Raw genomic sequence first — 16,877 nt, forward strand, 5'->3', positions numbered from 1 at the left:
AGATTCTCTGAATGTGGCTGGCCCGGAGCCTTTTTGAAAAGCCATTGACAATGACACTGGGACTTGCTTCCTCTGCATATACTGGATTTTGGCGCTCCAGTCTGTTTGGACTCTCACCTTTCCTGGACCTGGAGGGAGGGGGGGAGGAACTTGAACTTCCCACAGGGCAGGAAACCCTGACTGCTCTAGGGGATGGAGAGGGAGGAGGAGAGGAAGTGGGGGGAGTGGGAGGGTGTTGGGAGGAGGGGCTGAAATGGAAACTTTTATAATTTAATAAAAAAAATCTCAAAAAAAAAAGATATACCACTGCAGGTCTTAACAGACCCCACGCCCCACCTTAGATTTTTGCTATTATTGTTGTTGTTAATGGAGATTATGAATCTGCATTATTTATAAACTCCCTGTCATTTTAAGGTAGGAAAATCAGTAGTAAAGGTCCTCTGAGTGATGACACCTTACAACAGATACCCTGGAATGTGCATCCCAGGGGAAAGATTGCATTACTCAGGTTTGTGAATAATATCTGATAAACAATGAAGGACCCATCTTACTGGATAGTTTCAGAGTTTCCCATGGACTCTTGTATCTACACACCTGGAAAGAACATCAGTGACAGGAACATGAGCAAAAGGTATTCTTCACGTCATGGGCAATCGGGAAGCAGATAGACAGGAAAAGAATCCCAGGATAAAATACCCCCAAGGACTTTCTCCCAGTTACCTATTTCCTCCCAGCTAAATTCCACCTCTTAAGGTTTCCAGAACTCTTGGAAATGGCCCTACTGGCTGGAGACCTACTATTAAAATATAGGGCATGCCCTAGTTATTTTTAATGGTCAACTTGCTTCAGCCTGGACCCACCTGTGAAGGGAGTCTCACCTGAGGGACAGCCCATATTATATTGGCTTATACACATCCTATGGAGGGTTGTCGTGATTCTTAATTATATAGGAGGGCTTAGAGCACTGTGGACAGCACTATTCCCTGGACAGGAGCCTGGGTAAGTGAACTATTATGCAATATTTCTCTATAGTTTCTGCTTTTCCTCTTTGTCTCTGTGAGTTCTCTCTTAGAGGTAATACAAGCAGTCCTATCTCTAAGTTCATGCCTTACTTCCTACCCTGACTTCCCCCAACAATGGATTCGGGCTAGAAGTATAAGATGAAAGAAACCTTTCGCTCTCATAAGTTGCCTTCTGTTAGGGTCTTTTCTCACAGCAACATAAAGGAACATAGAACAGGGACTTTTACATTCTAGCCAGAGTAGTGATTAAATCCATTAATGTAAGATGAGAGAGAAAGTCCAGCTGTACATTGGTTTCTCCTAAAATATCTAAGGTCATAAAACTTAGTCCAGCAAGGATGAAATGGTGTGGCTATTTAGCTACTCTTTCCATACAACAATTATTTATAGTCCTCTGATTTATAATTAAAAATGAAAACTCCATCATATATATGATTAGACTACCCCTCTCTTGTGAACCCCAAATGTTAAGTAGGAACAAAGGATCAGATATGCTGTATTAGCTGAAGCAGATGTCCAGGTTGTGTTCTGCATGATTCCGGGTGCTGTAACGGTGATTCTTGTAGCGGTGATCCCGTACACTACAAAGTCCGCACAAGTCTACACGTTGGTGAGGGCCATGAAACTGAAACCTTCCGAAAATCCAACAGGACCATGTCACACTCATTTCACACTAACTCTTAGGAACAGTGTTGAAGTTTTAGTTTGTAACTTTTCAGTAAACACATCATGCAAGAAACTGAAGAAATATCCATTAACTAACATATCCAGCTGTCTAGGACAGTCTAGCAGAGTTTTAGACATACGCATGTGAAGTTGTGTCTGCTCATACTGGAGTCCCCACTTATTCATGCAAATAATTTTCACCCCAATAAAGTTACTGCCAGATGTGTGGTTTGTACTTCTGCCTTTCCTCCTGGTGCATGTTACCTTCTGGCCTTTAGTCTAAAGGCCTCCAAGAACACCTGCATCCCTGACTCAAACTTTAACCCCACCCCACCCCACACCTAGCTTTATGAGCCGTTTTTCTGTCTGTCTCAGCCACAAATGCAGGACCCAGTGAATGCATGAAAAAAGATCTGAAGCCCGAGAAAAATAAAGATAGCTTCCAAAGAAAAAAATTATTAAGTTACAGCAACCACACAGGTGCAGTTGTGAAGTTTTAGGAGGGTGATTCTTCACACCTATTTGCAAGACTATATTATAACTGTAATATAATAGCACCTTCTCCCATCTGCTCTTCCCACCTCTGTGTGAAAGCTTGCAGCCCCATAAGATGACTCCCCACATACAATCAAAGCTATATTTGCTCCCCAAGAAAAAAAATCCCAGTAACTAATTTTCCGTTAGAAAAAAACTAATAAATGAAAATTGTCTGCTGACAATTCTTGGCATACTGTCTGACTCTGTGCATGAATTTATATAATTATATAGCCTCTGGTTATTAACGAAAAACGTATTGTACATGAAATCCTGTTATGACTTTATACTGGTAGAAAATTGGGATTCTTCTTAAGATCCAGCAAATATTTCAAAACACTGTATTTTAAATGTCTTTAATTTCACTCTATATAACTTCCTAATTGCATTGCAGAAGCCTTAATTCCATTTAATTTTACTTCAATATTTACATTAGGTAGTCTATGGCACTCTGAGATCAGGGAAAGATAGACAGTCTGCTGTCAAAATTTAGACCTTGCTTCTATACATTTACATACTAAGAGAAGTTTAAAGGTCAGATTCAATGAAACAAGATTAGGAATGACCAGCAAATGAATTCTCCATGGTCCATGGTTGAGTAAAGCAACATATAGGAGCTAGAACATATTCAAGACATTATTGTGATTGAATTGATTAATATAAGATGTGAGAGAAAGTCATGTATATGTGCATGTACACACATACACACACATTAGCTTCAGGCCAGATCACAAAGTCATGAAGCAAGCACAATTGCCAGATAACTGTATCTCCTAGTACTTACTAATAGCACACAGAAAGGGGTTGTGGATCAAAGGTATGCACAATACCATGAAGCAAGCCCCATCTACACACATGACTAACTCAAATCCCAATACAGATGAATAGTCAGGTACTAAACTGTCAAGAGGAGAGTTGGAATCTTTACTGTGTCAACATGACTTCAACATGTATGGCCAGACCTACACATCTCAGATACAAATAAAATTTAATCAAGATTCAAAACATCAAGGCTCATGATAGGTCAAGTGGAGACAGATGAAGAGCATATCTTGGAGAAATGGCCTATGGGATACAGAAACTGAATGCACAGTCTTCATGAGAATGAAAGTCATAGTCCATCCCATAAGCAGCAATAGACTGCTGTTGTGGATGAGGAGTTGTTGAACGCCCTCTGTGTTTGTGCATGGTTTGTCCAGAATGCTTTAAAAAAAAGAATTCTTCAGATCTCCACCTAGGAAGACTCCAAGTATTGATAAACTTTTTAAAACTTGTCCCTGTGACTGTAAGGTGCTTCCAGAGTTGACACACTATCACAGCATATTTTTTTTCAGACTATGATGAACACAAAAAGGAAAAGTGGTTTTCAAACAAAAATTTTCCCCAATTTTCAGAGGAGCAATGTATGAAACATTTACTAACTTAAACCACAGTAGATTTCCTTCATTTCTATTGAGTGCTACAATTTGATGATAAGAAAATCTAGTATGGAATAATGTGAGAGTCATTTTCAGACATATATTTAATGATTTTCAATTGTTTCATAATTAACATGCGATGTGACAAAACTTTCTAACGTCTAAGTTCCCAGATACAGGGAAAAGTTTAGGAATCATCTAGGCACATCCTGAAAGGAAGAGCTTTAAGAAAAAGATGTAACTGCAAGAATGGGGAGAGGAATTGGTTGTACATGAAACATAAACAAGAATGTTTCAAAGTCAAGAAAAATTATTCTCAAGAAAAATTACTAACATAGTAAAAACACAGTGGCTCTGAAGATGGCTCAGTTAACAAACTGCCACAGAAGCATGAGAGCCTGAATCCAGATCTCTAGCACTCACATAAAAGGCAGATGCAGCAGGGAACGTTTGTGACTACGTTTGTAACTGGAAGTACAGACAGCGGATCCCTGAAGCTCATTTGGCAAGCTAGCCTAGCAGAGCCAATGAGCTCTGGTCAGTGAGATACTCTATTCCAAAAAAATGAAGTGAAGAATGGCCAAGGGAGACACCTGACATCAGTGTCTAGCATTTATACACACATGTACATGAATGCCCAATTGCACGTGTCAATTTTCTGTGCATGATCGCACATGCATGCACAGACATATATGCATGCACAGGTTCAAGGGACAATTGTTTGCTTACTCTTCTAAAGAAAATTTCCTATAAGGCACTTTATAATTTATTTGATTTATTAAGAACTCATTAAGCACTCCTCATTATGAGATAATCCAGAAAGACAAGAGGATTGTGTGACGGCACAGTTTGCTAAATATTTGATTTATGCATGGAAGCACATACAGGACTCAATCTCCTTGTCTCCTTACCATCTTGAAATCAATTACAGAATATATCCATTTCTGTATGCAGAATACCAAAGCAACAGTTTCTGATGGCATGTGTAGCTGATGAAAAATGTCATTCTTACTAATAGAACTAATCAAACTGACTAAACATGTACTAAGAGTATTAGCTTCTCAAAGGTAAGAAAGGGTGTGATGAGGAACACATGGACCACACACGCCACTGCACCTTGCTGAAGTCTCCACTCTTTTATGCCATGAGAATGTCAACCGGCTTCTTGTGGTTACATATGATGGGTACCACTGGTAAGTGTGGAACTTTTTGGTCCAGTGAATGACACTCAAGGGATCATTCTTCTCCTGTCCTTTGAGGGAATGAAAAAAACCAGAGGCCTGCTTTACTAAACTTTCAAGTGGGGCATTTGGTTGTCTTAGTCCTCAATGCTCTGTATTAAAGACAAGTGCCTTTCAATGATAAACAGCTGTTCCCCATCAAGAAATTCAATGCCTGCTTTCCAGAGATATGAAGGCCTTTTAAGCCTCTAGATACATACAGAGTCTCCCGGCAAAGTAACATTGTAGCATTTTCTGTCACTTCTCCATGTCTTTTTAATGTCTAAGTGCTTTTGTTTTGTTTCTTATTTCTTAATCAATTTTATTTGAAATTACTCTTACAATTTTAATGTAACAATCGGCTGAAGATGCAGTTCAACTATAGAGTGTATACCTAGTATGCATGAAGCTCTAGATTCAATACCCAGAAATTTCCCCCTCCCACAGGTAGATAGATGATAGATAGATAGATAGATAGATAGATAGATAGATAGATAGATAGATAGATAGATAGATGATAAATAGATGGTTGATAAGTAGATGATAGATTGATTGACAGACAGACAGACAGATAGATAGAATAGATAGATTGATGATTGATAAACGATTAATAAGTGATAGATGATAAACTCATAACAGAGAGAGAAATTAAAGAACATTGTTAGTCAGGCTATTTCAGTCACACAGTTCAAATTATATGCTAATTACTCTCTAACAAATGTAGATGATTCTATACAGATCAACTTTATAAATGTATGTTTTCCTATTGCTAAAGTGTAAAATTTGGTTATTCACTAAACGATCACTTTAAAGTTTTTGTTAGAAATCAAATGTTAAAGAAACAGTTTCTTACTAATACATGGGTTCCTTGTGACCACTCACCCTAAACTTCCCTCAGTTCCAAGGAAATACACTTTTTCCAGGCTTCTTTCTGAGCTTCCCTGAGGTCCATTGGCACCAGTCCGTCCTCCTTTGGCTTTCCGTCTCAGTTAATGTCCATGGTAATCAAGTGTAAACTCCTTACCTGGACCACTCTCTTAAAGAGACTGCCTTCTTACCTTTACTCTGATGCTGAATTTGCTAATTTAAGTTTCAAGTTAGCGAGAATTGTCTCTGAAGCAGACATGATGAAGCAGAACCCAAGGATCACAGCTTTCCAGGCCAGGAAGCCACACAAAGTCATCCATACATAGCCATTCTCTGCTACATTTTCAAGAGGTCCAAACCGTCCCTTCCCTGAACCTGTGACATTCTCGCATATTCTCAAAAGGCTCAGCACAATTTCTGGAGCTATTTGCTTAAAGGCCCCAAATCTCTAAAGATCCAAACTTGTTGAACATTATTAGAGGCATTGACTCTAAATTCCAGGTTGTTTTCACTGTTATTTCTATAGCATTCAAAAACAGGAATACAGAAAGGCAAGATGTTTAAATCCACAGACTAAAGTCAAATTCCATCCAGAGAGATAATTCAGCAGATACAAGGACCTGCTGCACACACCTGATGACCTGAATTGATTTCAGGGTCCTGGAATGGAAAGAGAATATCAACTCTCAAAAGCAGTCCTCTAACATCTGAACTTCCATGGTTTATACTGCCTGCATGAACATGCACACATACACACACACACACACACACACACACACACACGCATATGCACACACACAAATGATAACAATACAGAAATAAATTTCTCATTCAATATTGTAAGTGTAAGGATACATATAGGTGTAATCTATTGGAGACCCATGGTCAAGACAAATGTTCTTTTCTGGCCTCCCAAATTCCTGTTAGACACCATTTGCCTCGCATGCCTCTCACCAATCCATACTCATATGGCTTAAGTCATGTGGCTGATTTTATTTAGCATATTTTAATAGTTCATTCCTAGGCATTGAATATCTTATTGTATTTAGCAGGATACCAAGGTGGTGTCTGAAAGCTACGCTTCCTTTTAGAATGCTTTGATAGTTAATCATATTTCACTAGTTGCCTAGTGAAAATTCTCCTCAGCTTATAATGGTGGTTGCACGTGCTTATAATCCCCATTCTCTGTAGGAAAAGAAAAGTCAGTGGTGCCATCCACTGAGTTACAGAGAATCCTGGGCTACATTATGAGAGCCCTTAGTGCCATGTACTACCATTTGGTAGTAAATGCCTGCTGGGGGACTCCTTCAGTCAATAGCCTTAAGATACTGGCCCACTTTGGATGTGGTCTCATGTACTATAAATTCAGATGAAAAGCGTGCATGGGCTCCTTGGCTGCTAGATTCAGTTCCAGTTCCCCGTATACACACAGAGGATTGCAGATCACTATTCTTTCTGTGAATTTACCCCCTAACAAACAAACCTTTATTATACTCCATTACAGGCTAGTATAGAACTCGTTCACAAAAGTTTGGTGCCCAATATGGCATCTATGCAAAGTAATTTTGTCATATTGTATGCAGGCATGTTTCTACCTCTGCTTAAGATATTTTGTATATTGATGCACTTTTAGGATATACCTATCATATTGCACTATACATTACTTCCTATGATCAAGATACATATACATTGCTTACATTTTGAGGTCATTTCCCTCATTTGCTGCACATTTGATTAAAGACTGTTTAATATTTTAATATGAAGCCTTAGTCTTCGATCTATATAAATATTAAAAATTATATGTCAATAGTCATCCATGTTTGTCCTACTTATATTTAGACTAATCAGGTTCTTTAGATGCATAGAGATTATATTCCACATATATGGGTAATCTTCAACCACTTCAAAGAACTGTGAAATATGGCATTTAAAAAACTTAGGATTCTGTTGATGTGAGACATGGTTGCTCCTGGCAGTACTAATCTACTCTCACGAGAATGTTGAGGCACCAAAGACACTCCATTTGGAGTTTGTTTTCTTCTTGGCAAAACTGGCCTTTGGGCAAAGAACTGCTACTGCCTCAGTCACTGAAAAAAATGCATGGTGTCCAGACTGGAGAAACAGGATACAAACAAAAAGACTGCCAAACCTTGTCAAAACAGGGTAAGATGATTTTTAAATTTTTTCTGCCTCTGAAAATGGTCTGTCAGTTACTCTTAGCCTTAGCCAAAATTGGTTGCCCCAACATTGCAAATGAGACTTTGGGTGATTGCCAGCTGTTTTGGGTGGTAGCCAGTTGTCTCTGTCATGTCTTGCACCTTTTGGAAGTTGCTTAATTGCACTTCCTGTTTACTCAAGAAATATTATTTCTCTTCTCAGGTTTTTGATGGGGTTGAAGACTAGATACTCCTAGTTAGTTTCCTCTCATGACTTAGGCAAGCCATTTCTAATGTTAGACTTAGACTCCTTAGGATTAGGAGAAACATTTAGCATATGTTTCTTGCTTGATATTGCTCATTCTGGTTTCTATACTTGATATTTGCATTATACTCCTTTCTGTGCTAGTACGGAAATATTTTATACTGCAATGCATGCCTTTAAGCCCAGTATTTAGGAGGCAAAGCAGAAGATCTCTGTGACATCAAAACCAGTATAATCTACATGAGTTCAAGGCCAACCAGGGCTATATAGTAAGATTGTGTCTCAACCACTACAGGCAAACTAACAGTAAAGAGTATCTTAGACTACCTTAATGAAAAATTAAAACACTGGCATGAATAACTTACTTAATTAGATTTTGCTGTTCACTTGAATATGTCTGTGTGTTTCTTTGATATAAATTATAAGCCCTGAGTCATATTCCTCATATTATAGTAGTGTATCAGACACCGTTGTTGATCTTTAAACATATGTTTTAAATTGTCATTTCTGGGCTGGGGAATATCAAGCACTTGCCCAGTACACAGAAGGCTCTGAAATTAATTAAGTTGCCATTTCTAAATATGACAGTAATGACAAGGATACTGAAGAACTGACCTCTTTTCCTTAAACACATAAAATGCCTTGAAATTTTTCATCTACAGCTAGAACACCCACGTTTAGGAGTACTAAACAATACTGGATAAGTTTTACCATGTGTCAACTCTGCCTGCAGCAGAGTTGGAGAAACTAGCATTCCTAGGTAATACAGTTTTAACCACCCATGAAATAAAAGCTAGTTTCTTTCATGTGAAAATTTTGGTCCAAATATGAAGAAAAATGATAACACAAGCACAAATGAGGAAGAGAGGTATAATCCACCTGCTTTCATAGCATCTGAATCAGGAAGTAACGGCTCTTGGTACTTTTCAAACAATGACAGAGTTTTCCTAAGAATGCCAGTGATCTCAGGTGTCCCCTCAGCAACTCTGGCTACTTTCTTTTGGATCAACACAGCAAGCAGGTCAGGCTGCAAAAGGAGCAGGAGGAAACTTGCATAAACCACAAATAGTCACCGTATAAAAAGACGAGTGTTTTTAATAGTCAGCTCCAGCCATCACATTTGCATAAGTTCCCCGAAAGGGTGAGTTGTGACTGACAAGCGAAAAGCACAAGACGGGCCTGGAGAAAACAGTAGCCGTAGTTAGGCAGATTACCCCACATCTATCCAACAATTTCTGCTGGAAATTAATAAGTTCTAAAGGAAGGGTCCTCAAAATCATCCGTTCAAATGGCACCCAGAAAAGAGTTTGCCCGTGAAAGACCAGCATTGCTTCAATAACACTGCTGTATGCTGCCAAATTGTTAATCAGAACTGGCATCGTCCCCACCTGCCAATTTGTCAGTTTCCTTCTGGCAAGTCTTCTGCTGTCTGCAAAGGACTTTGTTGGTGAATCTTAGCATACATCTACTGTGGCCAAAAGACATAACATTGATCCAGGAGTGAAGAAGCCTCAGCCCCTTCCATGACATTCCCAAGTCAAATCCACACATCATAGGAAGGTGGTTTTTTTGACACAGCTCAAATCCTTTGAAGAACTCAAGTCAAAGAGCTTTCTCCTGTCCTTTGAAGACTCACTTAGAAGAAAAAGATATCCTTGGCGTGTGTTTTATTTTCCTGTACTAAAACCAAAGTAAACTGTTATTTTAGCAATGATACCCCAACCAAATTGACTTAGAACAGTTCTCATTATGAGATCTCTGATCCATTGTTTTCAAACAGCTGCACTTTGAATCACTACACACCTCAAGTGCTGCTGTAGGAGATGCTTGGGGACTTACAGGTTAGAACGCAGCATTCTCCTCCTCTTGGTTCTGCGAGGAGGAACACAGTTATCACGACAGCTGGAGTCAGCAGCAGGCTGCAGACCTCTGGCCCCGTGCACTTATTCTAGGCCACTATCAACAAACTGCCCCCCCTCTGTGAACAGTTTGCAAGAAGCAAGCCAACTTACTTCGCCCATGCTCGGGTTGTTATGGTATTCAGCCAAAGGTGCTTTTGCTCTCAGCTACGCTTATGTAATTTCAATTTTAGATTTAAAAAAATCCAATTGAGAATAAAGGCTCAGAGATAATGGTCATAGCCTGAACATTTGAAATGGATTTACCATTCTTTTGTTTCAGAGAATACAGAATCTCTGGAAAGAAGAATTTTTTTGTCAACTGCTTCAGTAATTACTAGGATCTGTGGGAATTACCTGAGGTTTGTTAGTGTGTACCTGATAGCCTATGACTTAAGTTTTCACACACACACACACACACACACACACACACACACGGTACAAGGGGCAAAGACCGTATATTTTAGTACATGTTCAACACTATCAGTCTTCAACATTATGGGTGCCTGGTTAAACACTCACTTCCTAGACATAGTTTTCTTCATCAAATACCTAATGCATCTCTGATTTTGATGAATGATTTCATTTCTTCTAAATTTTAAGAGTGCATAACTAGAGTTCCAAGATGAAATATTCAAGTACGAGCTAGCTCAGTGTGTGAGGCTCTTTACTGAGTAAAGCCCTAATTATTATTTTTTTATATTCTCCCCTAAAATCAGTTTCTTGTTTTCAGATCTAAGGGCCATTTACGTAACTATTTAATTAAATTTTATAAGCTGTAACATGAAGAGGTCGGGCCTGCTTGTTTGTGGGTTTTTCTGTCCTCCCACCAGGTCCCCACAATTATTTAGTTCCAGAGAAAATCACCCACACAGGACTCCGTAAGTTATAATGCTGATTGGCCCATTAGGTCAGGCTTCCCACTGGCTAACTCTCATATCTTGATTAACCCATTTTTCTGATTTATTTTAGCCATGTGGCTCAGTACCTTTTTCAGTGGGGCAGCTCACATACTGCTGCTTCGGTGATCTGGGCAGGAGTGGGAGGAATCAACTTCCTCCTCCCCAGATTTCTCCTGCTCTCCTTGCATCATTTCCACTTCCTGTCTGGCTTTCCCGCCTACACCTCCTGCCTGGCCAATCAGCGTTTATTTAAAACATGATTGACAGAATGCAGACAATTCTCCCCCACTAATAAACTATGTATCAGGAAGAGGGAGATAGCTCAGTCCATAGTGTGCTTGACATATAGCAGTGAAGACTCAGTTCAGCCTCCAGGACCCAAGGAAAAAGCCCGGTGGTCTGCACCTGCAAGCACAGCACTGGGAAGATGGAGACACGAAGATCTGCAAAGCCTAATTTGTGAAGAAAAGGCTAATAAGAGACGTTGTCTCAAAAGAAAAAACAAGGTAGACAGTTCTTGAGGAGGAGTGACACCCAAGTTGCCTTCTGGCTTCTATAGACACATAAAAACACATGCATCTATACCACATGCACACATGTATTCGCATCGACATGTTGTGTGTATTATCTGTGAGTGTACATGTAAATGCACACCACACATACTCACAATGCACACACACATATATTCCACAACACACACACAAACCTATATATCCAACATGAACTCTAACTACTTTCCAGGGCTTGATTTTATTTTTAATTTACAATCCCTGATTTAATATTGGCAAACACCCTAGCAGCTTGTGTAGATACACAGTCAGGCAGATTTGTTTCCTTAATTGCTATGTAAGTGCTTTCTCCATGACATACACATTTCACACTTCGTGCTTCTGAAACAAAGCTCTCATAACACTGCTTGTGACCTTTAAAGCGTGGGCATAGACACAGAAATTGTGATGCACCTAGAGAAGCCATCGGGTGTGTTCTAAAACACTTACAAGTCACCACTGTTACCGCCATGGCTTATCGTGAACATTGTCTTGATACTATTTATTAATGTGACGGATAAGTTTGCCAATGACAGGAAAAGAATAGAGTAATGTATGCATAAAAGCTCTTTACACTAAAATTTCTTGCAAATGATGAGGAAAGGCACAATGATGCAGAGAAGGCCTGTGCACATCTTCCAGTGATTTAAAACCTGCTGAGGCCTCAAAGAAATATTTAGAGCAATATTGTGCTTGGAGGGGGTTTTATTTTATTTTTCATTTCCCACTGCATCCATCTGGAACAAATCTCCCTGGGTGTGTTACATCTTGAAAACACTCTGAAAAACATTCACTGAACCTGCCCCCCCCCAGATCATATAACCCTGGTTGCCCAGCAGATCCTGACCCGGATCAAGAGGGACCACTGCTGAGGTGGAAGAGAGTTGTTTCAGGTGTGCCTTCTGGTGCTGCGGCTCCAGGAATGGAGAATATCTGAATGAGCTAGCCACCCCTCCCGCCTTCCCAGTGGACCTAAGCAGTGTGCCAAGCCAGAAGGTGGCTGTTTGACTCAAAAGGAAACTGGTACTGTTGGTGTCTCTTAGTGGATAACCTCACAGAGTTCAACAGAGTCAAAAGAGGCAAGGGAAGTTCCAGTCACATTATTAGAAGGCAAACAAATAAAAGGCTTATTCTAGTTCCCCCCCCCAGTTAAAGTTAACCTTCATTGGATCCCTAAAATTTTATCACCAAATCCTTTTTTAGATGAAAATCAGTATAATTTAAATCACTCGCAATCCCTCAGCTAAATTACCACCCAGAAGATGCCCCAACTGTTTTCTTTTGGGTTTCATTTAAATGTATCTATTTTTGAATGGAATTGCATTATATATCAATTTTCAGAAGTTTAGCCAAGGCTTAACCATGTGGATAAGAGGGTACTGAAGATCCCCGATCTCAACTTTGCACATGGGTGCTGACCAAATGCTTTCTAGAGTCTGCTGTGGGGGAGACAGACTAATTTGCGCAACTTTGGTACCACCTCCTAGAGGCTCACACCACCTCAGCTCTGCTGGTTTCCCCCAAGTATTCCTTCTCCTTAAATCGCCAGGGTTTCTCATTCTGTTCAAAAAAGGTCGTCACTCGCGTCTACAAGGGCTCTGTGTGAGGAACACACACACACACACCTCTTCAGGACTAGTCTTTCAGAAAAGCACAAATAGGATGCCCTGAACTTGAATAGCTCTGTCCAAATCCTTTAACTCATGGTTCGTCCTCTCCCTAACTGCCTGCAGAACTTCACACAGGGCTGTGGAAGCTGTTGTCCTGTGCGTCTTCCATCCTCTTCCACAGAGGTTTACACAGCCTGACCCCTAAGGCCGACTTAGAAAGGGGAATTCTTCTATCTAGGAGAATCTACTAGTGTTTGACTAATGGAAGGAAATCCAGACCCCCTTTTCATAGAAACTGCAAGCCTTGGCTTAGGAGAGGGAAGCCTGAGAAGGGGTATGAATTGGGTTTCCTCTTTTATTCAAACCTTGAGCCACTTATAGGTACTAGTTATAGGTACCAAAAAAGTTTTTCAGGGACAGACAACAGATTGGCCGCAGTACTAGCCTTTGGAAATATGTCAAGTTACTATTTAAACATACCTTCCTTCCTAGGGTAGGAACCCTTGAGTTCAGGGCTGTTAGCAAGATGCTATTTTAAATTCATAACTGATAGGCTTTTTTAAAGCATTATCCCCTCCCGATTGTATAACTTATTTGAAAACACAGTCCAGAACCAAAGGTACCTTGAGAATTTTAACAAATCCCATTAATCCTGTTGTTTGTAAGTACACATGCACACACACACACACACACACACACACACACACACACACACACAAAGTAGACTCCTTTTGTGGATAAAAGTTCAAATGGATTTCAAAGGAGAATCTTTACAGTGTGTTTTCTTGATGTATTTGTGGCTCATTGAGTACAGTAAATGAATCACTGTAGAATTTGGTCAACACCAACTATAATAAATAAATTTTAAATGATTATCATTTAAATTAAGACAAGGATGTAGAAGTCATCTAAGGAGCCCCTTTCTCCATTTTCCGAGTGAGGTAAGTCTGCCGCATTTGGGGAAACAGAGAACCAATATTTTCAATAGTCAAAACACATTAGACTAAAGTAATCTTAGAGTATCTACATAATATAAAAAGAATTTATAAATTCCTAAAGGGTAGTTAAATTAATTATGGTTTATCTACTTAACACAATGCTGTGTAGTCACTAACAACAGACAACAGAACTTGAAAGAACGGTTACCTAATCAGATGCACAACACGACTTGAACATTGTACATGCTTTTGCAATTTTCTTAAAGGACTTGTCATCCATACTAATAAAGACTGCAATTACTTTGATAAAGAAGATTTTTAAGTCTAGTGTTTAGTGAAATTAATTTTCAAATATTGGAGGACTTATTTGAATAATTTTTGAGAGAGAAAGAAAATTTAAATGACATCAAAATAATAGAATCGGGGGCCTTTTATATAGAAGGCAGAAAATGGATAATTAGTATCTTCCTAACAATCAAATTACATATCCATCACCAAACAAAAATGTGTGTAAATTAATCTTCAAAGTTTGTGAGACGGGAACAATAAAACAACTTTTGCAGTGCAGGCTGTCCTGAAAGTTTGAATGCCAGAAATATCACCCATGAAGTGTTAAAATTAGTGTGGGTTTGTGATTACTACTATTTCCACAACTGAGTAGCACTTTTTGTGGATTCACTTTGCTAGATGAACTGTTGTATAATACAGTTTAAGAAAAAAAAAGAGCATTATTTTTCTTGCAACCATGTGTGTTGCTTTCTACCTGATAATCAATGAACGCAATACCTCAGTAATCTGACATGATCATCTTGACTAGGCCTAATATTTGAACCAGCAACTTATGTGAAGTTTGGTAAGCAATCGGGTTTGAACAAGAGATAAAAACCTACCTTTTGAGGATCCTGTCCTCAAACCTACCTTTTTACAGAAGCAACATTTCAATAAATAAGAAAATCAAAACCGTGTCAGAAGAAAAAATGCATCGAGGAGAGCAGGAGTTAGTGGGAGGGAAGATTGATAGCCATGATGGGCTATAATTTAGAATTATTCTGATGCCACCATGAGTGTTTGATGTTTAACCTTTATACATTTTTAATTCAAGATCCTCGGCCACACTCACTTTATCTTTCCTTTTAAGCCCCTTAAACACTGTCAAAGTAAAATTCAAACTTGACCAATAACTAGTCATTAAACAGTCCTCAAAGACATTTGCAAATTAAAGCAATAGTAGGTAAAAGAATTAATTTTTACAGTTATGAAATAAAGTCGTCAAAAGCAATTGTTTGGATAACAAAGTCTCAGAATAACCAAATAGATTTTATTCTGTGTACAAATACCATGAAAAATACCAAAATGAATTCCACATCGTATTTTCTTGCTTAGTTTAAGCCATATAGCATTTTGAAAATTGCTACATCTAAGTAGAGAAAATCAATCAAGAGGTAATTCAAAGCATGCCAAATAAAACATAAAGTGTGACCTATATACAACCATCCTAGTGATTAGTTCAGATCAAAGTAAAAAAGAAATTTTTGATGTGGTCTATGTTAAGTTTTCATTTTAATTATGTCTAAGTTAAGAAGTTTTAATATTCAAATATTGTAATTCACTTTCTCTATTGCATTCCACGATGAGTGATTTCACATTCTTTTGTAGCCAAAAGAATGAGAAAATTAGGAACTCACTGCTAATGCACTAATAGAAATAATCACTGCACCTTTTTCTGTTTGCTCCAATCAGTTAGACTCTAAGCTCTACATCATGATGTACAATAAATACATCAGTTACTTCACATCTATATTTTAGAGACAATTTCAAACTTTGGAGCTAAGGTTAAACTTAATTTCTTTCCCTGTACTGAGTTAATTAAATATTTCAGAATGTATCTTTCTTCTCCAAGAAATTGACAGTTCATAAACAATCACCCCAATTACCATATTACTTTATTTTAATAAATGCTTTGCAAGTATGCACCTTTCTCATCACTGAAATACAACCTCAGGGCTCACTATCCATCTCCCCAGGGTAATCAACAAGCAGGGCACTCAATGTGCTTTACAGGGAACGCGACAATTCAGCCGAGTTTAACAGACATAATCCTCCTTTCCAACTTCCTTCTAAAGTTTGCTAACAGCTCTCCATCAAGGGTCAAGCCTGGAAGAACGCATTGGCATCCTGAACTGGAAACAGCTCCTTTGATCTCCTACACAACTTAACAGCTGCATTGCCGCACACTTAAGAGAAACATGAAACTCACCAGATTTGATTGCTTGTTTTTCATTTGGGCAGCCTTCAAACAGATGAGCCTCAATGACTCCAGCTGTCTCCTCACTCCATTCTGCCAAAACCCGGAAGGTGCGACAGGTGCGGAGACAACAGCCGCCAGCCGTGGTGTCCAAGCGGACTGAGTGTGAGGACAGCCAGCTCAGGGCAGTGCAGAGCAGGGAAGGGAGAGCCTGCTACAGGTTGCAGTGATTGGCTTCAGCAGCTGCTTCCCAGCTTTGCCTCCAGCAGGTGGTAAGTTTGCAGATGACTAACTGTCCTCCTCTGGCTGACTCTGAAGGAGCCCCAGTGCCCCTATGTCAACTGAAGGGAGAGGGGGAATACGATTTGTAATGAATCTTTCATCTGGTCACATCAACTAACATGTAAAGCAAGGGAAGTCAAGTCTTTGTGTCCTTCATTTTTTTTCCCTTGGTTTCCTTACTGGATGATAATTACCAACTTTACCCTACACTATCTGTGAAGCACATTGATTATTAATACTTGCATGAAACATTTCCTGACCCAGGTCCTATTAATAGCCGAAGTCTCCTTTGTTTACAGCGCCCTT

The 16,877-nt window shown here is 39.1% G+C and overlaps 1 long non-coding RNA gene across 1 annotated transcript in view; it reads left to right on the forward strand.

Moving 5' to 3' along the window:
- Positions 1 to 16,572, forward strand: part of LOC125403355 (uncharacterized) — a 30,632-nt gene extending 14,060 nt beyond the window's left edge. The window contains exon 3 of the long non-coding RNA XR_007232918.3: positions 16,334 to 16,572. This is a non-coding gene — a long non-coding RNA (uncharacterized LOC125403355). The remainder of the gene's footprint in view (positions 1 to 16,333) is intronic.
- The last annotated feature ends 305 nt before the right edge of the window (positions 16,573 to 16,877 follow it).

Source organism: Myodes glareolus, chromosome 7, assembly GCF_982192425.1.
Source record: "Myodes glareolus chromosome 7, mMyoGla1.1, whole genome shotgun sequence".
In the NCBI taxonomy this organism is placed as follows: domain Eukaryota; kingdom Metazoa; phylum Chordata; class Mammalia; order Rodentia; family Cricetidae; genus Myodes; species Myodes glareolus.